Source organism: Herpailurus yagouaroundi, unplaced genomic scaffold (assembly GCF_014898765.1).
Source record: "Herpailurus yagouaroundi ecotype Mexico unplaced genomic scaffold, PumYag 29, whole genome shotgun sequence".
NCBI lineage: Eukaryota > Metazoa > Chordata > Mammalia > Carnivora > Felidae > Herpailurus > Herpailurus yagouaroundi.
In genome coordinates, this window is record NW_024412377.1 from 111,894,843 (window position 1) to 111,918,040 (window position 23,198).

The 23,198-nt window shown below is 36.3% G+C and overlaps 1 protein-coding gene across 3 annotated transcripts in view; it reads left to right on the forward strand.

Annotated features, from left to right (window-relative positions):
* Positions 1–23,198, forward strand: part of PDE4D (phosphodiesterase 4D) — a 1,431,601-nt gene that overhangs the window by 207,133 nt on the left and 1,201,270 nt on the right. The gene's annotated exons all lie outside the window — the stretch shown is intronic.

Consider the following 23,198-nt stretch of genomic DNA (forward strand, 5'->3'; position numbering starts at 1 on the left):
TTTGGGATGAGCACTGGGTGTTGTATGGAAACCAATTTGACAATAAATCCCATATATAAATAAAAAAAAAAAAAGATGATGTGGGTTTGAAACAGTCCTCTGGAGTTCTTGACATGGAAGTCTTTGGTGATCTTAGCAAGAGTGGTTTGTGGAAAAAGATACAGTAGAGCAGGGTGACGAGTGAGTGAAGGCTGTGAAGTTGGAAATAGTAAGAACAGACAAGTCCTCTGAGAAGAAAATAGCGAATAGAACATGCAAGGTTTGGGGAAGGTTTTTATAGAAGATGGAAGAGACTGGAGAATGTTTCAAAGTCAGTAATAAAGATTTAATTGATAGGGAGATAGCAGACATTTGCCAGAGAGAAAGGATAATAAATAGCATTGGCTCTAGAGAAGGGGAATAGGTAGGGAAGGTTTATCAGAGATGGCCACGTTTGCATGCTTTGTATGAACAGGATGAGGGGGCTCCTCCTCTAGGGATTCAAGGTTTTCTGTAAAGTAAGAGATGGTACCTTTGTGTGCTATGGAGCTGGAGGGAGAGGTGGAAGTGTGAGTGGAGCTCAGAAAGTTTGAAATAAGGTGGTGGTTCTAAAGAGAGGGTGTGTGTTGTCTTGAGGAAAAGTGGTCAAGTTCTTGGTCACTGTTGATGCCTATTCTCCAGAAGCTTGGAGACATTCATTGTTTTATGCGTAAGTAAATAATCCATGGTGTATCCACATTTTCTGAAAAATCTGAGTGAATAGTATCCATGTAAATAAGTGCAAAGTATTTAAGAAAGGTGGAAAGGATTAAAAAAAAAAAATAAGTGGTTCTTTGCAGAGTGGGAAGGCAGAAAGGAAAATATTCTTTTGAAAATATTTAAATTTATAAGCGTCTCTAAATGTTTATATACTTATTAACTGAGCTGACTCAGGAGGGGAAAAAAACAGTCCTTTTTCCTATGAGGATAATTGACCAATTTGTCTTGTTTAAACATAGAGACTGGGGCTGAACGAAACCTTAGAGGTTGGTTGGTTGGCTATTTATTTATTTATAGAGCATACAAGCAGAGGAGAGGGGCAGAGGGAGAGAGAATCTTAAGCAGGCTCCATGCTTAGCACAGAGCCCAATGCGGGGCTTGATCCCACGACCCTGGGATCATGACCTGAGCGAAAATCGACAGCCGGATGCTCAACCGACTGAGTCACCTAGGTACCTCTCGAGTATTAGAGGTTATTTTAAAAGGATATAAGGACTTGCGTGGAAAGATGTGCTTAGATTGCTGGGTTTTTATTTTTATTGTTGTTCCACTGGTCTTCGTGGTCTTTGTGATATTTCTGTCTGCTTAAGAAGGTGAAAGGATGTTTCTATAAATCTGAGACTCATTCAGCAAATGGAGCCTCATTTTCTCAAAGGCATTTTGGCTGAGGAAGACAGGGACAGGCACCTGGAGATAAGAAATGTTTTTTTAAAAAATAAGGTGACCTCAGTTGGGTTATAGCACTTGCCTAAATGTGAAATTTCGTTTCCTGTGCATGGGGAATGTCATCAGCTATGCAGGAGGGGGCATAAGAGAGCACACAGGATTGTCTCTCCTCTTGAAGAATTTCTTGTTTGGCTGGGGAGGGAATGTATTCATATAAAAACGATTAAAAAGACCGTGCCTGACAAATGCAGGTGTTTAAGGAGATGAACACAGGTTCAGAGTGAGAGAACTGACAGGTGACAAAAAGACCTCATAAGGGAAGATGTAGGAATAAGAAGAGTTTCAGAGCTATGGCATGAGCAAGGTTCCAATCTACTAGCTGCTTCTAATGCATTTCTCAGGAGAGTGTGGAGAATCACATGGGAGATTTTTAGGGCCAGGCCTGGAAGTGGCACCTATGGCTTCTGTCCTATACTACTGACCAGGAGTCAATCACACAGCCCCATCTCACTGTAGGAATGCCTGGGAAATAACACTATAGCTATGTTCCTGGGAAAAAGATGTGGATTTGTTGAACATCTAGCCAGTTGGTGCTCCATGCTCAGTGGAGCCTCACAGAAGAAATTTCATTCTTCTCCCTCATTCCTGACTCTTGAGTCTCCTTTAATCCCTCTTTCCCCCAAGTTGAGTCATTTTCATTACCACCAGGTATTATTCATAGGTTATTGTTCATAGACCATCAACAACCCTGGCTATAATCTTCAGCAAACACTCTTGTTCTTTATTGTTCATCTAAAATGTGCTGGTTATCGTAAAACGTAATTCTCTAGATGTAATCCAAAAAATACTGGTAAAGTGGGATTATTGTTTTGCTTGATTACATAAGTGTAAGGTCAAAGAGAGAGAGAATATTGGGAAGGCTTCACATTTAAAGGCAGATAATAGAAGCCCACAATGAAGAGAATTTGAAGAAGGCAAGGGGTCTTCATGATGCCGTTTCAATATGGCAGCTTTATCAAGCCATCGTGGTTATGTACTATATTACCTACTTCTCAAAGAGGAGAAAAGGCACACACACAGACAAATCAACCATTTCATTTCCATAAAGTCCCAAAGTGAATTCCGAGAAGTGCCCTTAAATGATGCTTTTATATTAGATTATGCATTTAAATGAAAAAAAAAAAAAAAAAACCACAAGGATTTCCATATGAAAATCTTTTCATTGTAATGTTAACCAGTCCTGTAATGTTAACCAGTCTGTCTTATGTCGTGTCTGAAGTGTGTTTTTTTTTTTAAGTTTATTTATTTAAGGGAGAGAGATAGCAGGGAGGAGGCAAAGATAAAGGAAGAGAGAGAATCCCAAGCAGGCTCTGCGCTGACAGCACAGAGCCCTACTGTGTGTGTGTGGGGGGGGTGCTTTATCCCACTAACTATGAGATCATGACCTGAGCCAAAGTCAAGATTCGGATCCTTAACCAAATGAGCCACCCAGGTGCACCTTGTCTGAAGTGTTTTTATCCAGTAAACAAGATAGTAATCAACATGGTTATGTGATACATAAACAAGTAAGCATTGCTCTGTGGAACTAAAAGTTGTCACCTCACACTTTGAGCTGCATTGGACATGGTAATGACATCTTGCCATCTCAGCATACCCTGATGGCCTCAGAGTCCCTGATGTTTTCATCTAACGGACTGTGTGATCTATGTGAATTTTTCTTTCTTTTTTACTTTCCTTTTGCAACAGTTGTGCCTCCAATGTTCTTTGTGAAGAAATATAACCCCAAGCAAGTAAGCATTCTTACCAACCAATTGATGGAAAACAATTTATTTCTAAATTCCTAGAAGAAGAGAAGAAGTCTCTGGATATACCTCTATCTAAGCTATCCATGTGCTTATCTAACTATTTCAAATATTTTTTTCCTAAATTGAGTTTTTAATGTCAAGGTTTCAGGATCCACAGTTTGCCAAAGTTGTCATTTGTTGAATTGTTCGTGGCGAGGCTTATTGGGAACAGTGACTATCATGCTTCTATTTTTCAGTAAATGTGGCTGCTCTGGGGTGGTGTTGTAGGAGACAGAATTCATTGTAATTATAATTCACATTTATTTTCCTGTTGAAATTCCCGTTTTTTTTTTTTTTTTTTTTTTTTTTTTATTGCCCTACATTGTCTCTCGGGGAGAATGCTAAAGGCATCAACATTTACTGATTTGGGCTTTAGTGACTTTTTTTCACGGATCCCCCATAACAAGATTTCAGTGATATTAACAGATTCTCATCAAGCACTTTAGAATAAACAAAACAGTGAGTATCTAGGCAGAAAGCCATGTACTTTTAGAACTCAGTATGTTTATAATATATATGAAGGCAAAAACATGGAGACACCATAAATAACTATTATGTTTGGTTGTCATATGCCAAGTTATTTTTTTAGAGAGAGGAGTTTAACCATGGCTCCCTGAGGGGAAGGATAGCTGAATATTGGGGGCAAATGGTGGTAGTGGTAGAGTAGGTTTGTTACCCAGAAAAGAAGATTGAGAGCCAAGGGGATTTTTAATCTTGAATCCCTCATTTTTGCCACAGGACATTTATTTTGCTATCTGAATTATCTTTGGCACCTTGGAGGAAAATAGTTGTGAAAAGCACAGACGTAATTTTCTTCTTTGGCTTTTTCCTGTAAGAACATAATTACGAACCATGCTGAGTTAGGGTGTAACATCCACTGGAGAGCATCCTAAATGGCACTTTAAACACATTTTTGCCTCTCTGGCATCACTTAGCAACACAAGCCTTTGAGGCATTTCTGGCTTTTCTTTTTATCTGATGGGCTGATAATCTTGTAATGGCTTTAGTTTTGTGACCAGTTACCAACGATTTGTTGCTATTTTTTATAAATTGCCCTACCCATAAATGTCTACAACAAGCCTAACAACAGTTCTAGAAGGGTGTGGAAGTTTGGAAACTTCAGCCCTGGGTATTTAGTACTCCAAAATTCTATGATGCATTGTGGAAATTTCTCAAAGTTAATTTAAATTCAGTCTCACAAAAGGTTCTGGTATAGAACATACTATAAAAGAGAAGGTTAGCTGGAAAATGAAATGTGACAGAAATTAGATATTATCAGGCTTTTGGATATGAAAGTATTTCTCCTATGTTGAGGTGGAATTTGTATTTTTTTTTTGAATGGCACTTTATTCCTAATGGCACTTTTTTCCTATTCTTCTACGTAAATAGAGAGCAGAAACATCTCTTTTTTTTAATGTCATGAAAATAAGTAGTGACCTGTGAACAAAAAAGTTTTGAAGATTTTTACTCTTGTTGCTGTACTATTTTGGCTAATTTTGGGACAATGTGGTGATTCTCTCTAAATCTAGTGTGACACAGACACAGTGACAAATGAAGGATGAGCAGGAAAGAATGGGATAGACTAGCAAATGTAGATGGAGTTCATGCACCTGTGTAGACTGGCATTATTGATGAGCTGTTTAATTTCAAATGGTTGGTCTGGCTGTATTTGGCGGCTAACCTCTGGAACTTCTTGTTACCTCAGTGCTTGCTGGACATGTACATGCCAATCTCCGTTGTAAGTTGTGATTAATTTATAGCTTCTTCAGTGCTTGGAAATGTCACATTTTCTTACACTTAAATTTTATATTATACATATTTAGCATAAATATCTTTGGCAACTGATTTTTCTCTTTTACTCATTTATCTTTCTTAAATAGAGCTAGTATCATGTTTTCATTGCTGTAAATTTCTAGCACACTCAATTAGTTAGAATGGCTTAACTTCCATTGTATCTTTTCCCTTTGGTATTTAAAGAAAAATAATTACTCTGGAAAATAATCATTCTGCCTCTGTCTCATTTTTGCCAGTATTTGGAACTCTTATTTAGTTTTGACTCTAAAAAAGGCACTCTTGGATTTTACGCACATATTTTACTTGTGTTTTCATTTTAATAAAAGTGAGATAAGTATATCTTTTTTTCAAATTTTTATTTAAATTCTAGTTAGTTAACATCTAGTGTAATATTGGTTTCAGGAGTAGAATTTAATGATTCATCACTTACATGCAACACCCAGTGCTGAATACAAGTGTCCTCAATACCCATCACATGGTTAGCCCGTCTCCCATCTACCTTCTTCCATCAACCCTCAGTTCCCTATAGTAAAAAGTCTCTTGTGGTTTGCTTCCCTCTTTTTTTCCCCTTCTCCTATGTTCATCTGTTTTGTTCCTTAAATTCCACATATGAGTGGAATCATATGGTATTTGTCTTTCTCTCACTTAATTTACTTTGCATAGTACATTCTAGCTTTTCCCATGTCATTGCAAATGGCACGATTTCATTCTTTTTGAGGGCTGAGTAATACTCCATTGTGTATTCATACCACATCTTCTTTATCCTTTCCTCAGGCAATGGATATTTGGTCTCTTTCCATAAATTGGCTGTTGTTGCTAATGATGCTATCAATATCCAGGTGTGTGTGCTCCTTCAAATCAGTATTTTTTTATACTTTGGATAAATACCTTGTAGTGCAACTGCTGGGTCATAGGGTAGTTCTATTTTTAACTTTTTGAGGAACTTCCACAGTGCTTTCCATGGTGGCTGCACCAGTTTGCATTCCTACTAACATTATAAGAGGAGTCCCTTTTCTCTGCATCCTTGCCAACATCTGTTATGTCTTGTGTTGTTAATTTTAGTCATTCTGACAGGTGTGAGGTGATATCTCATCATGGTTTTGATTTGTATTTCCCTGATGATGAGTGATGTTGAGCATCTTTTCATGTGTCAGTTGCCACCTGGATGTCTTCTTTGGAAAAATGGCTCTTTATGTCTTCCGCCCATTTCTTAACTGAATTATTTGTTTTTTAGGTACTGGGTTTGATAGGCTCTTTATAGATTTTGGATAAAAACTAATCATTGTCAGTTTGGTATCAGGTTTGTAATACCTATGTAAATGGAGTATGGTATCCTTTCATGTTGATCTCTGTTGTGAGATGTGTAATTTTGAAATAATTTGCTTCTTAAACAATCTCTGCCTTCTTCCTTTTGTAGAGGTAGATATTATGCTATGTATATGTTCTCTTATATTCTGGTTAGTAGCTCTGTCTTAGATCACTTTGTGAATTTATGCTTTCTCTCATTATTGTCACTGCATCAGGACTGTGTTAATCAGAATAGGGCTGTATATACCATTCTGTTAGGATATTTTTCATCTTATTTGGCCTTATCTACTTAGTGGTTTTTAATGAAACTTGAATTTTCTCTTTCTTGCTTAGCCTATGTGAATGTTACTTCATTGTCCTTTTTTCTCCTTTTATTTTCGTTAATTCACTTTCCTTATTTTTCTTAGGGTTATTTTATAATATTTCCCTAGCTTGCTAAATGAATACTTAGTTTTATTTTTGTTTTTACTGGTTCCTTACTGCTACTTTTTTAGGGTTATTTCATTGACCTTTACTGAGATCCTTTCACTTATTGAGTTGAATATCTTGTCCTTTTATTTTCATGTATTTTTAAAATGAGAATCCTAAATGCCATGAGTTTTTGTCCTGTGAGTCCATTTTATTTTACCACCCATCATTAGCTTTTATATAGATTTTCTCGTTATTCTGAATGTTAAAATAGCTCATAATTATTTTAAAAAATTTTTATGTTTTACTTATTTTTGAGAGAGAGAGAGAGAGAGAGAGAATGGGACGAACAGAGAGAGAGGGAGACACAGAATCTGAGGACAGGCTCCAGGCTTTGAGCTGTCAGCACAGAGCCAAATGTGGGGATCAAACCCACAAACCGTGAGATCATGACCCGAGCCAAAGTTGGACGCTTAACCTGAACCACCCAGGTGCCCCCAAATAGCTCATAATTATAATTTTGATTTTTTCTTTAGTCTATGCCATTTAGATATGTTTTCTTTTCAGGTTTGCCTTTGTGTGTTCATTTTAAGGTTATGTCCTGATAATAATTCCCATTGTGTTTGGGCATATGTGTTTCACATGTGCATCTTGTGAGCGTGCAGATGGGGTATTGAATTCCTACATTTTATAAGTTTGTGATACTTTTCCCTAATATAGGATCATTTTTTCTTTTTTTCCAGCCTTACTGAGGTATTCTGACAAAATTGTAATATATTTAAAGTGTACAGTGTGATGATTTGATATACAAAAACACTGTATAAGGATTCTCATAAGTTAATTAACACATCCATACCTCATGTATTTACCTTTTTTCATGAATGTGTAAGAACACTTAATACCTACTCTTAGCAAAATGTAATTATACAATACAGTATTATTAAATATAGTCACCATCCTATACATTGTAGCCTTTTACCAACCTCCCCCATTGTTTCCACCCCTCAGTTCCTGGAAACTACCATTCTACTCTCAGTTTCTAGAAGTTTGATTTTTTTTTTTTTTAAGATTCCACATGTAAATGATAACATGTAGTATTTGTCTTTTTCTGTGTAGCTTATTTCACCTAGTATAATGCCCTCCATGTTGTTTCTGATGGCAATATTTTTTTTCTTTTTAAAGCTGAATAATATACCTCTTTGTGTGTGTGTGTGTGTGTGTGTGTGAGAGAGAGAGAGAGAGAGAGAGAGATAGGAAAAGGGAAAGAGAGAGAGAGAGAGAGAGAGAGAGAGAGAGAGAGAGAGACATCCATTTATCTGGTGATGTTTAGGTTGTTTCCAAACCTTGGTTATTGTGAATAATACTGCAGTGAAGATAGGAGCACATATATATTTTTCATTTCCTTTGGATATATACCGAGAAATAGTATTGCTGGATCATATAGTAGTTCTAGTTTAAACATTTTGAGGAACCTCCATACTATTTTCCATAGTGTCTGCACCAATTTATATTCCCACCAACAGTGCACAGGGTTCTCTCTTCTCTACATTTTCACCAGCATTTATTATCTCCTTTTTCTTACTTTTTTAGACAGTAGATACTATAACGGGTGTGAGGTGTTAAATCAATGTGGTTTGATTTGCATTTTCCTGATAATTAGTGATGTCAGGAATCTCTTCATGTACCTGTTAGCCATTTGCATGTCTTCTCTGGAAAATGCTGTTCAAGTCTTTTGCCCATTTTTTAATTGGGGTATTTGTTATTTGTTTTTGTTTTTCTGTTGAATTGCAGGAGTTCTTTACATATTTTAGATATTACCCTTATCAGATATGTGGATTACAGATATTTTCTCCCATTCCATGGTTTGCCTTTTCATTTTGTGTTATTTTGTGAAGCATTTTAGTTTGATGCAGCCCCACTTCTTTGTTTATTTTTTTTACTGGTACTTTTGCTGTCATATCTAAAGAATCATTGCCAAGACCAATGTGAAGGAGAATTTTTTCCTCTGTTTCTTTTAGGAGTTTGAAAGTTTGGGTCTTAATGTATTCTGAGTGGATTTTTGTGTATGGGGTAGGGGAATGGTCTAGTTTCACTCTTCTGCATGTGAATTTCAAGTTTTTCCAACACCATTTATTGAAAAGACTATAAACATTCCCATTGAATATTCTTGTCTCTTTTTGCCAAATGTTACTTGACCACACATGGGTTCGTTTCTGGGCATTTGATTGCGTTCCTGGTTTCATGTCAGTACCATACTGTTTTGTGTAGGATAGCTTTGTAATACAGCTGGAAATCAGGAGGTGTGATGCTGTCACTTTTGTTCTTTTTTCTCAGAATTGGTTTGGCAATTATCTCCTCATCCTGCAGAGTCACGTCAGCTTTCTGTGGGGCTTTCTGCTGTCTGAAAAACCTCATTCTTACCACTCTCACTCTGGGGGGCACACATAGTGGCTGCCCATGGGATGGGAATATATGTGGGTTAGGTTTGCCTAGCATTGGGGGTGTCGGTGGTACAGCTAGGGGCTCCACTGGCAAGGCATCCCCAGCTGCTCTTGGATAGCTTTCCTGATGGAGTCTGTAAAGTGGTGTTTAAGACCTTTGATACATTTTGATCTGAGCTCTCATTTGTCACTCTGGCCTCCTAGCTACTTGCTGGCCCCCAGTGGTATACAGTTCACATCTCAGTTTTCAGAATGCGGTGAAAAAGAAGTGTGTCACTTTGGCAGCATCCTGCACAGCTGGCAAAAGCAGGTGCGCGCTTCTATGTTAGTACATTCCCCTATGGGAGAGGTCCTGGGCTGAGAAAATCTTGACACAGAGCTGTGCCCAGTGAGTGCCGGGGGAGCAGTGATGTGGACAAAGCGAAACTTCCTCTTACCTTTTCACTGCATCAGTCTCTAATTTTTTTGCTCCAACCGTGTGCTGGAACTTCTCCAATGGACTCCCAGACTTTCATAAAGGCTCTTTCATCCCTGGGTGATTATCAAAATTGGTGGCCTTTTGAGGGAAAACCGTAGAAAACTCTCATTCAGCCTTGTTGGCGATGTCATAAAAACTAGCATATTTAGTTTTTATTTTTGTAGGCAAGCATTTTTAAGCTTGCCTAGAATCTTGCAAAAATTTTCTCCTGTATTTGCTAGTTTAAAAATGTCAGGTATGTTAAGGTTTAGATTTTTACTTACTTATATTTTTCCTGAAACCGTTTAACTTACCTTTCTGAGATTAAGAAAGTTTTCTGAAAGTACATTTTTGATGGTGATTTCTATTTGTCTGGGCTCTGTTCTAGAAACACTGATTAATGCATGTTAACTCCATAGTCTCTATTTTTCCACTTATTTTTCTGTCACAGTTTGCTTTTTCTTTGTCCCTTTGAGATCCTCTAGAACAATTAAATAGTGATTAAATCTGCCATGTTCAGTGTCACTTCTTGCACTCTGTTTTTAGTTTCTTGGTAATCTTTTTTTTTTTTTCTTAAACACCTTTCCTCTATTCACTCCACATGGCTGCCTTTATTTTTTGTTTCAAGTTTTTATTTATATTCTAGTTAGTTAAGATAGATAGATAGATAGATAGATAGTACAATAATCATTTCAGGAGTAGAATTTAGTGATACATTGTTTATATACAACATCCAGTGCCCATAACAAAATCACACTATTGCCTTTTTATCTTACCTGGAATTCTCATTTCATCCTGTTTCCTTTCATAGAGGTCATATGCCTTTGTCCGCGATGAGGATACCAAATTGTTTTCTGAAATTTTCTTTTGGATTCTGGAGTTAGAAGTTTTGCAGAGGTTTGCTTTGAATTCATGGAACAGTATTCTCTTTCCCTTTGAAATGATTAAAAATTATTTTTTTCTATTTTGAGTAATATGTAGGGTCAGTGGATTTTCGTTGGTCCAGATACTCTTCTACTGTGATGGTGGTGAAAACGTCAGTGTTCAGTTTATTATTTAGTGGACATCATTTCCATTTTAATTACCATTTCTTGACAGTCTTTGTTTAAGATACCTCCCTTCAGTTGCTGTTCGAGCTTCTTTCAGCTCCCATGATCCGATTGCTTGATACTCCAAGGAAAAATGTTACATGGCATCCTAAATCCCAGTAAAATGTAACCAAATTGCGTTGTTTTTGAATCTACTGTAATATGTTCCAAATGTCTTCCACCTCTTGGGTGTATTTTTCTTATTGTGATACATGACACAATTAGAGAACAAGAATTTCCTTTATGCCATTGACTGCAAAGGTCACACAGGTAGAAAATGGAAGGGTCAGATAATTTGCACAAATCATCTTCACTGTTAGATACATTAGCAAGAAAATGTAATTGAATTGCATGTGTTAAAGGGATGAAACCATCCAATGAATTGTTCTTAATAGAGGAAAAAGATGATATGTGAGCTAAAATTGACATGAAAAATACAGGAAGAAGTTGAGGTGTTGGAGTGAGAGGGAAAATGGTGGAGGTTATTGAACATCTATTAGAGTGTGCAGTTGTATTTTTGAAATAGTCACCTAATTATATATCCAGTTATAGTAACTGTTGATACTATCTTTTAAAAAAATTTTTTTAAACGTTTATTCCTTTTTGAGGGACAGAGCATGAGTGGGGAAGGGGCAGAGAGAGAGGGAGACACAGAATCTGAAGCAGGCTCCAGGCTCTGAGCTGTCAGCACAGAGCCCGACGCGGGGCTCGAACTCACAAACTGCGAGATCATTACCTGAGCTGAAGTTGGATGGACGCTCAACCGACTGAGCCACCCAGGCGCCCCACTTATGATTTATCTTAAGTATGCTTTGTGTGTAATTTTCAGTTGCATATTTTGTTTTTTCAAAATCAAATTTGAGAGGAATACATTTGTTAGAAATTGCTGTAGGAATGTATTTATATGTCATTTTGGAAAAAGTAGGAAGATATTTTCTTCTAAATGGCTATGATGGAGAATAAGTTCTCTGACTTCTTAGATAAACATATTCATTTTAGTGGAAAGGTAGGCAGTTAGTAATAAATAGAAGACATTAAGGAAAAATAACACATTTAGTACAAATGAATTTTTGGTACCTAATCAGTTAACTGAGATTTTTGCCTGTAATTTGCTTGCATTGTACTGGTAGATGTTTGTTGAAGAAAGAAAACAAAGAATTGTCCAATGACACATAAAACATGGCCAAATAAAGAATTTGTAGTTTTTATAGTAGAGGGATTATCTGGAATTCAGATACAAAAAGAACTTCATATTCCAGGAGTGTGTTATTTGCAACATGCATTTGAACTGGCCAAACACCCTACTTTAGAGCTGAATGCCCTGGCAATTTGTTAATCACATCCGTAAAAATGAGCTATTTGCAATTGAGTGGCCTTCACACTTGGGACATCTTGAAGATGTGTCTTCCCTGGATACACCAAATTAAGCATGCATTGAAGCTAGATTGTGTTAAAAATTTTACAATAAAATCTTATTATTGGCATTTCCTGCATAAGTGGCTTGGAATAGAAATTATCTTACAGTTAAACTTGCTTTGACCATTTCTATGAAGATGAACCTAGTGACTTTGGTTATAGAGTAGTATCAGCAATTTTATTATAAGGTGTATTTCAATAATTGCAACCTGGTTTTTATTATGCAATTGGAGGTAATTGGAATCTGTTGAAAAATTATTTCCCTGGAAGACTGAGTAGTTAAAAATACCATTTTGGTGATGCCGTTGTGACAGTGTTAAGATTTCTAACATCTCTGGACACTGTGCTACACTTAAGGACATGTGAATTTCCATCGAACTGCTTTTTTTCTTTCACAGCATTTGAAGATTCATAGTACTGTTATCTATGTCAAGCAGTTCTAGTCATAGTGAATTTTAGAAAACTGTAAAGATTCCTATTTTTCCATGCTTGTGGATTTCATTACTTTGTATTTCTGCTTTTGTCTAGGTTCCTTGTTCTCAACCTGTTCTAATGCACAGAACTTGGCGAACCTCACTTTGAATGTTAATTATGACCTTTCATATCTGCGGATTATAAAAATACTTGATGAGAAAAAGTGACTTTTAATTACTTTGCATTTTTAATTGAATTATTTTTGAAAGAGAGAAAGGGGGGGAAGAGAGAGAAAGAGAGCGTGTGAACATGCAGGAGAGGTGCAGAAAGAGAGAGGGAGACACAATATGAAACAGGCTCCAGGCTCTGAGCTGTCAGCACAGAGCCCAATGTGGGGCTTGAACACATGAACCGTGAGATCATGAACTGAGCTGCAGTCAGACGCTTAACCGACTGAGCCACTCAGACATCCCTATTTGCATTTTATTGATACAAAAAATATATAAAAAATGTAACTGTGTATATTTTTTAACTTAGGAAGTTCACTCAGTATATTGACTCTCAGACCTTGCAGTAGCATGCGTCACAGGGATTGGGACACACTGGTCATTGTTCCTCTCACACAGTAGGGTTGGGTCTCATAAGATGTGTTGAAGTTTGTCACCATTTGTTATATTTGGAAAACATTTATGATACTTACCTAGAAAAAGAGGGAGGGAAGAAGGGAGGGGAGAGAGGGAACATGGCTCTTTAAAAGGTGAATTTACTGAGTCCTTAAAAAGTAATCACCTTCATTGAAGGTGAGAAAATACAAAGCCTTTGCTCTAATACTTCAGGACAATGAACACAGAGAAGGGCTGTTGTCATTCTGTGTCATCTCTGAGAGACCTGGAAATCATGGGAGCCAGATAATACTTCCTCTGCAGGGAGATACTGCTACATCTTGACCTGAAGCTCATTGTTGGGGTTCTGTAGAAGTATGGCACCTAGAATACTGCTACATCTTGACCTGAAGCTCATTGTTGGGGTTCTGTAGAAGTATGGCACCTAGAATAATGAGTCAGATCCTCTTAATGGGCTTGGGTGTAAGCAGTTAGTGGAATCCAGCAACTTGGGCTGCAGCTCAGAAAACACAAGCCTCCATGCCCTGAGCTGACTAAACATCTCTCTGATGAAGTTAACTACATTCTCTAGTGTCTTACCTACTTCCTCAAAATAGAATTTTAAAATTCTATTTATAATAATGTCAAAAATAACATATTTAGAAGTAAATTGAATAAAATATGGGCAGACCCTCTACACAGAAAACCGTAAGATACTACTGAGAGATTAAAGCAGACTTAAATAAATGGAGAGAAATACGATGTTTGTGGATTTGAAGACTTATATTGTTAAATGTTTAATCTATAGATTAAAATTAATCTTAATTTTCATCTCAGAAAGCTTTTTTGTCATTGGAATTGACAAGCTTGTTTTGAAATTTATATGAAAAAGAAAAGAATCTAGAGTAGTTAAAATACTCTTGAAAAAAGTCCAGTTTTACCTGACACTGTACTTTCTCTCTCTAAAAGTACTGTGATCAAGATGGTGAAATTTTGGCATAAGTATAGACAAAGAGAACAGAATATAGTCCATAAATAGACACATATTTATATAGCAAATTGATTTTTTCAAAACACCAAAGCAATCAAATCACGAAATGCAAAGTTTTATTTACAAATGGTACTGGAACAACTGGATATCCATATGGAAAAAAAATGAATCTCCACTCTTCAAGCCATAAATAAAAATTAATTCAAAATGGGTCATAGGCATAAAAATAAAACACTACTAGAAGAAAATGTAGAATAGTATTTTTCAAATTGGTGGTTATGTGATGGACAGTATGTTGTATCCTCCCAAAATTCATGTATTAAAAATCTAACCCCCAATGTGATGGTTTTAGGAGGTGGGTCTTTGGGAGATCATTAGGTCATGAAGGTGGAGCTATCATGAATAGGATTTGTGCTCTTTCAAGGGGATGAAGAGGCCAGAATTCTTCCCTCTGTCATGTGAGGACATAGCAAAAGCTGCCTATGAAAAGGAAGCATACCCTTACCAGTAGCTGAATCTTCATGTACCTTGATCTTGTATTCTGCATCCTCTAGAACTATGAGAAACATATTTCTGTTGTTGATAAGCCATCCTATTTCTGGTATTTTGTTAGAGTAACCTGAAGTGACAGGAGTACACCAGTATTTCTTTGATAAGATGCAGAAGATAATAACCATAAGAATGAATAAATCAGACTACTCATCAAAGGACAAAATTAAGTAAATGAATAAGCATGCCACCACCAAGATGAAAATATTTGTAAAACGTGTCCAACAAAGCACTCAAATCATTATTGCATAAAGAACTTCATACTCAATGGGAAAAAGACAAAAGAAATTGCCAGTGTGTCAGGAAAATTTTACAAAAGTACATATTTGAATGGTCAGTGAACACAGTAAAGGGTGCTTAATGTTTTTAGCATTCAGGGAAATGCATTTACAAGTACAATAAGATACTACTACATACCCACTAGAATGGCTAAAAGTAAAAATACCAGCAACCCAAACAGCCCCTGAACTCTCCCATATTGCTGGTAGGGATATTAAATGTTACATCTACTTTAGAAAAAGGATTTGTACTTAAAATTAAAAGTTACCCAGGAGAAAATCAAATTTATATATAGGAGACACTTGTTAAGAATGATGGTAGCAGCTTTGTTTATTATATCCCTGAACTGGAAGCAACTCACACATATATCAACAAGAGAATGGGTAAATGCACTTTGGTACGGTTGTGCAATCGAGTACTATTCAGCAATAAAAATGAATGAGCTATTGCTACCCACAACAACATGGATGAGTCTCACAGACATAATTCTGAGCAATACAACCAAAGCAATTTCTTGTATGATTCCATTTCTAGGAAGTTCTAGAACAAATCCAATGCAAGATTAAAAAAAAATGATTACCTCTCTGAAGTAAGATTGACTAGAACGGGACTTGAGAGAATGTTCAAGGGAGGTGGACATTTTCTGTGGGTTGCATAGGTGTTTCTGTATGGCACAATGGTACTGTGGGGAGTTAGTTGATTTTTTTTTGCATTATCATTTACTTGAACATTTGAAAATGTTAGTAACAATAGCTGCATGGGATAGAAAGCTCCTTCTCATTTTACAGAAGTATATACTTCTTTGCTTTGTTTTAAATTTTCCTTGGAAAAATGCTCGATCAAATTGCAGCTTTTGAGAATTTGCTTTAACCCTTAAATAGCTAGAAGTGTTGCAAGAACATTTAAAAGTTCCTATTTGCTTAAGAAGCAAAATTTATGTAATATTTTTGATGATTCAGTTCATAATTATTAATGTGCCTCTTGTTCACATATAGATCAGGGTCATCTTTAATCAAATGGAAATAGACACCTGGCTCTGAATTTACCTTTCACATGTTTAAAACAGTTGTCTAGGATAAATGTAAAAATGAGAAAATGCAGGTAGCATCAAATAATAAAGTTAACTAGTAAATGTGATAAATAAAAATTGTACAGACTATAATATTTCTAAAGGACTGAAGTTTTTCTAAAAATATTATTTGAATGTCGTTAAAAAGTGTGCCTTTAGCGGTGCCTGGGTGGCTTGGTTGGTTAAGTGTCTGACTTCGGCTCAGGTCATGATCTCACAGGTTGTGAGTTCAAGCCCCACATCAGGCTCTGTGCCTGAAGCCTACTTCAGTTCCATCTCTGTGGTCTTCCCCCACTCATACTCTGTCTCTGTCTCTGTCTCTCAAGTATAAAATAAAAACATTAAAAAAATGTCTGTCTTTAGATCCATTTTAATAGAACTAATAGTTATATTTTCAAAGTTACAAATGGCCTTAGGAGGCAAAATTAGATGTCATTTAATTAAAGTAATGTTCCTTAATTTTAATAATTCTCCAAAATGTGGATATTGTTAATTTTTCTTTTACCTTGGAAAATTCTCCTATTGTTATTGGTATTTGGATTTGATTGTTACTGTCTTTTACAAAGCATCACATAAGCATATTATCATACAATACAAAATAAAATTGAGTGTAGGAATTCTATTTGTCTATTTAATATTTTAACAAAAAGTAAAAGTAAAGTGGTAGTCAATGCTCAGAAATCTTCTTAATCATTCTTCAATAGGGATTGTTTAAGGAATAGTTCATCACTTTTGCTGATAAGAAAAATAAAAAGAAGTTATACCCTTAAAAGTGAACATGGCTAAGGAGAAAGACACAATAACTAAAGAACAGATTTCCCCCCCTACCTCAAATCATCAGGAAAGTTTATCATTCTTCAATATACATCATCCACCAGGACCTATTTTAGTTTGAGCCATGTCATAATACAGATGAGACATTTGAGAGTTACTCATATGTTCTAATGACATCATGATCATGGAAGCTTGTTGTAGAAGTGAGAGAAATTAAAACTTTTGCGCTTTTTTTGGCATTGATAAATAGTATCAATCAATTCATTTACAATGCAAGTCTCTGAAGTGTTACTTGATATCATAGGTGTTACTTGATATCCTGAAAATTTTGGGCTTTCAGTTTTGTTTGAAAGACTATTTTGTGGGGTGCCTGGGCAGCTCAGTGGGTTAAGTGTCCAACTTCGGCTCAGGCCATGATCTCGCGGTTCATGAGTTCAAGTCCCACATCAGGCTCTGTGCTGACAGCTCAGAGCCTGGAGCCTGCTTCAGATTCTCTGTCTGCCTCTCTCTCTGCCCCTCCCCTGTGCTCGTGTGTGCTCTCTCTCTCAAAAATATTAAAAAAAAGACTTGTGGGGCGCCTGGGTGGCTCAGTCAGTTGAGTGTCCGACTTCGTCTCAGGTCATGATCTCACAGTCTGTGAGTTTGAGCCCCGCGTCGGGCTCTGTGCTGACAGCTCAGAGCTCTGTCTCAAAAATAAATAAAAACATTAAAAAAAATTAAAAAAAAAAAGACTTGTTTATATGTAGTGAAGACAGGCTTTACTTAGCCATGCCTATTCCATGTCTGGATTGTCATAGCCCTGTTTCTCTAAACCACATTTATTGAGTCCAAAATGATATTTAGCTGTGGTTGCATGGCATTATTGGAAAAGAGTGAAAATTTTATTCCTTTAATTATGTGTTTTCCTTATTAAAAGTTGATACTTCTTTGTAGAGATATTTCAGCATGTGATTTTCTCTATGTATATTTGGGTATAGACCTGAACACACACACACAGCGTTTCACACCATACCTAATATAGAATATTGAATCCTATTTTTCTACTTAGCATTTTATTGTAAATGTTCTCCTCTGTAACTAAAAATACTATCCATATAATAGGAATGTATCATAATATAATCATTCTTTCTGTCTTGGACACTTCCTTGTATTTTATATAGTTTTTCTAGGGAACATGTGTGTGCATACATTTTGATCTGCATTTTGGATTATTAGAATAGATTCCCAGCTTTGAAACTTCCAGGTCAGAAGCTCTTCCAAAAAAGCAGTTTTCTATAAGTAGAGATATATAGATATGCTTGTGTCATTGTCCACTCATCAAACTTACATTTTATAATCTGTTATTTTAGATGGAATATCATTGTTTTAGTTTGCATATAGTAGACGACTAATGAGGTTGGAATTTAAAAGCCTGTTGTTCATGCCTTTGTCTTTTAGGGCTTTAGGGTTTTCTTAATGATTAACACAATCTCTTCTCTGAAGATTTTATTCTTATCTCTCTTATAATAACAGGTTTTATTATGTTTGGGTATTTATTTTTAGTTATGGTTTTGACATTTAATTTAGAGAAGTTATTTTTTTTGTGGAGTCAAGTGATATCCTTTGATACTGATTATTTTGTACAAAGAACTCTATTTTGTGGCAACTGTAATCTTACACTGATATTACCTGAATAGGAGATCTCATTAGTAGTTTGCTATTTGATCTGTGCCATATAGTTGGCTTTTATTTTTGGAATATCATTGCTTTAAAACTACAGCTAATGAAGGTAGATAGTTAATGTGTTTTCCACTTCCCTGAAAATATCCAAGATTGGAACCAATATTATCAGTCTTTAATGGAGGTTGGCAGTGTCAAGATGGTTTGTGGTCATGTCAAGATGTTGAGTCAGTACCTAGGTCATTGCTCATTAAAGATGCTGCTGTTTGGACCAATGGGAGACCCAGCAACAGGATCCTAACAATTTGTGATGCTTCCTCACATTCCTTCGAGACAGTCCAGAACATTTTGTTCTTTAGAAAATATTCAGGCCTCTGTCCTTATGTTATAGCACTTACTATTATTTTTCTATTTGTGTTACTAGTCTGTGCTTTTATTTTGTATCCCTTAATACGTTGGGAGAAAAAACTTTTTATAAATTTATTTTTTTAATTTATATACAAGTCAGAATATAGTAAAACAGTGACTTCAGGAGTAGATTCCTTGTTGCCCCTTACCCATTTAGCCCATCCCCCCTCCCACAATCGCTCCAGTAACCCTCTGTTTGTTCTCAATATTTATGAGTCTCTTATGTTTTGTCTCCCTCATTTTCATATTATTTTTGTTGCCCTTCCCTTATGTTCATCTGTTCTGTGTCTTGAAATCTTTATATGAGTGAAGTCTTTATATTTGTCTTTCTCTACTTTTGCTTATCATAATACCCTCTAGTTCCATCCACATAGTTGCAAATGGCAAGATTTCATTCTTTTTGATTGCCAAGTAATATTCCATTGTGTGTGTGTGTGTGTGTGTGTGTGTATGCATATATATATATGCATACACACACTACATCTTCTTTATCCATTCATCCATCGATAGACATTTGAGCTCTTTCCATACTTTGGCTATTGAAGATAATGCTGCTATAAACACTAGGGTGCATGTGTCCCTTTGAAACAGCATACCTGTATCCCTTGGATAAATACCTAGTAGTGAAATTGCTGGGTCGTAGGGTAGTTCCATTTTTAGTTTTTTGAGGAACCTCCATACTGTTTTCCAGAGTGGCTGCACCAGCTTGCATTCCCACCAGCAATGCAAAAGAGATCCTCTTTCTCCGCATCCTAGCCAACATCTGTTGTTGCCTGAGTTGTGAATGTTAGCCATTCTGACAGGTGTGAGGTGGTATCTCATCATGGTTTTGATTTGTATTTCCCTGATGAAGAGTGATTTTGAGCATTTTTTCATGAGTCAGTTGGCCATCTGGATGTCTTCTTTGGAGAAGTGTTTATTCATGTCTTTTGCCCATTTCTTCACTGGATTATTTGATTTTTGGGTGTTGACTTTGATAAGTTCTTTATAGATTTTGGATACTAACCCTATATCTGATATGTCATTTGCAAATATCTTTTCCCATTGCATCAGTTGCCTTTTGTTTAGTTACTGATTATTTCCTTTGCTGTGCAGAAACTTTTTATTTTAATGAGGTCCCAATAGTTCATTTTTGCTTTTGTTTCTCTTGCCTCCGGAGACGTGTTGAGTAAGAAGTTGGTGTGGTCACGGTCAAAGAGGTTTTTGCCTGCTTTCTCCTTGAGGATTTTGATGGCTTCCTGTCTTATATTTAGGTCTTTGATCCATTTTGAGTTTATTTTTGTGTATGGTGTAAGAAAGTGGTCTAGGTTCATTCTTCTGCATGTGGCTTTCCACTTTTCCCAGCACCACTTGCTGAAGAGACTGTCTTTATCCCATTGGATATTCTTTCCTTCTTTGTCAAAGATTAGTTGGCCATATGTTTGTGAGTCCATTTTTGTGCCAGAAAAAACATTTTTAATAAGTGATTATACCTTTGCCTTATGTGTGTCTACCTACTCTTCCGCTAGTCACTCTATGTGTATGTTTTTCATGTGAATGTATAGCTTTTTTTAAATATGGATTATTCTTTGTTGACAAATCATAATTATTTTCTACTCTTCCACAGCCAATTCTTATTGGTGTGTGTCATTTCTTAATTTTCACCAGTCATTACTTTCCTCTTTTCCTTGCTCACACTTTGTCTCCTTGAGATCTTCAGAATATGTATCAGCCTCCATTCTGTTAGTTTATAATTATCTGCTTCTCATATGATTCGCTCTTTGATGTTTTGTGCCTTCCTTTTTTCTCTTATGGATTTTGGTCTTCTCTTATTTAATTTCACTTCCCTCCACCCACTCTGACCATGGGCCACTATTGTATGAAATGGCCAGCCAGATGGAATAAGCATATGTTCTGTATGTATGTAATGTGTTTTGCTAAAGCTACTAATAGATATCACTACATTCACACATCTGATATGGGCAGATACAGATCTCTTTGTGATTCAACAGTCATCTGTAAAACATCTAGAGACATGTTTCTTTTTCTTTAGGAAATTACTGCACCAAGTGCCCTTCATCTTTCCCTGAAGAACTCAAAGAGTTTTGGTACATTAACCCACCTAATCTAACAATTCAAGAAAAATCAATTTAGGGACATGAAATTAAAAGATGTATTGCCAAAATTGTGGTGTCTCTAAGGTGACAATTTTTGAATGATTGGAAGCCCTAATCTGACACTATTTTACCTGTGATTTCCTGATTCCTTTTCAGACCATAAAAAATTCTGTAAAATGGAAATAACTACACATTTAGTTACAGTTCCAAAAATTTACCTTCTTGCATGAAACCAACCTTTTCTCTTGTCATGATATAGCCATAATTGCTACATTGTCTACTGTTAATTTGCATTTTAATTGAGTTTTAAACACTTAACTACAGGATGGTCCAATAGGAGATTCTATAACTATCTCAGTAATTAGTAGGCAAGAGTTATATTTTATTGCTATTTTAGCAGTAGGGAAGTCTGCCCTACAGCGTTGGGGAAAGAAATGATAACCTTCAGAGCAGGCCCTACACTTTGGGGCTGTGATGAGAAAAACAGAACAGGAGTTAGGGATGGAGACACTAGAAGAGACAGATGGTAAGAGATTATGATTTCCAGGATCACTCGAATTGTCTGGAATTTAAGCCAGAATTTTTTTTCCAGTTAGGGCAGCATGTCATGCTTGCTTTGAGCTCCCAGAGACACACTGAGTGCAATTATACTGGACCTTGGATTCTTTTACATTTCTTTAGGTCTTCAAGGAGTTGTAGAAGCAGCCCTACATTGGATTTTGTTAGCATTGCCAGTAACTGACAAATTTTAACATGGTGCACGTTTCTAAAACATGTTTTGTCAAACCTCTCTGTGGAAAGACATGAAAGTAAGATGACTGATTCTTAGACTGTTTGCATTTAGAACAACCTTCTTTTAGTCACCCAAACATCATGATGGTGTGTGTCTTCAGTGAGACAGGGGGAAGATTTTAGTGGGCATAGGAGCTGTTGATTCAAATACAATTATACGTGTTCCTTTGATGTTTCCTCTTAGGTGAATCAGCAGCTTTGGTTTATTATGAAAATTAGCAATTTATAAGATGATTCTGTAGAATGACTTCTCAGAAATACAAGTTACATATGTAACATAGTCTGGTGAATATGAAATGCTTCAGTGAAATACTCATAACTATTGTGATCCTCAGTGTACTAGTCGCAATTATAGTTGTAGTGTCAAGAATAAAATGAATTTGACATGGAATTGAAAGTAACAAAAATGCTTTATGTTCTCTGGAGAAAATATGAATGATTCCTTGTAAATGAGAAACTTCAAAATGAAAACACATAAAATACTAGCTATAGACTGCCTCAGCATGACTCTCAAACTTTTAGAATAAACTTTTATGAGTTTTGAGGTGTTTTTTTTTTTTTAAGTTTATTCACTCTGAGAGAGTGGGAGCACATGTAAGATAGGGGCAGAGAGAGAGGGAAAGAGAATCCCAAGCAGGCTCTGTGCTGCTGAGAGAGAGAAAGAGAGAATCCCAAGCAGCTCTGTGCTGTTAGTACAGAGCCAAAGGTGGGGCTCGAACTCACAAACCATGAAATCATGACCTGAGCTGAAATCTAGAGTCAGACACTTAAGTGACTGAGTCCCCCAGGCACCCCACTGAGTGTTGAGTTTTGAATTCTCAGAGTACATGAGAAAAACAGAACAGAAAAATAGGAAAACAGATATTGTTTTGGTGTCTGAAACAGTATCCCCAGTTATATACAAGATACCTTATACTTAGAAAAGTTCTTGGCATAGATAGGTTTTACCAATTCACTATTTTTAGCCCAATCCTTCCTGTGTGCCTAGCATGTGCTAAAAGCTGTGCATTTAATGCACTTTTCATTTTGTTTTTGTTTTGTTTGATAACTAAAAGACCAAATAAAGAAACCTGAAACTTTGGAAGTAGGGAAAGCACATTTGCATTTTTGTTGATTTTTGTAGGGGATTCTCTACCCAGGGACTGATGAAAATGCATAAATGTGTAGAATTTTGGAAGCTAAAGGTAGAAGTTGCCCACTATTATGGGGTAAATGATCATTTAACCTCTTACTCTAAGTGTATTTCATATAAGATAAGACCTAGATTAAGGGTCATTGGTATATGTTATTTTGATATTATCCAGGAGGAAGATTAATCAGAGGAAAATGGTGCCTGGAGCAGTTAGTGGTAGGACGTCCCAAATGCCAATAGCCATTGAGGAAACACAGCACAGTGTTAGCAGGA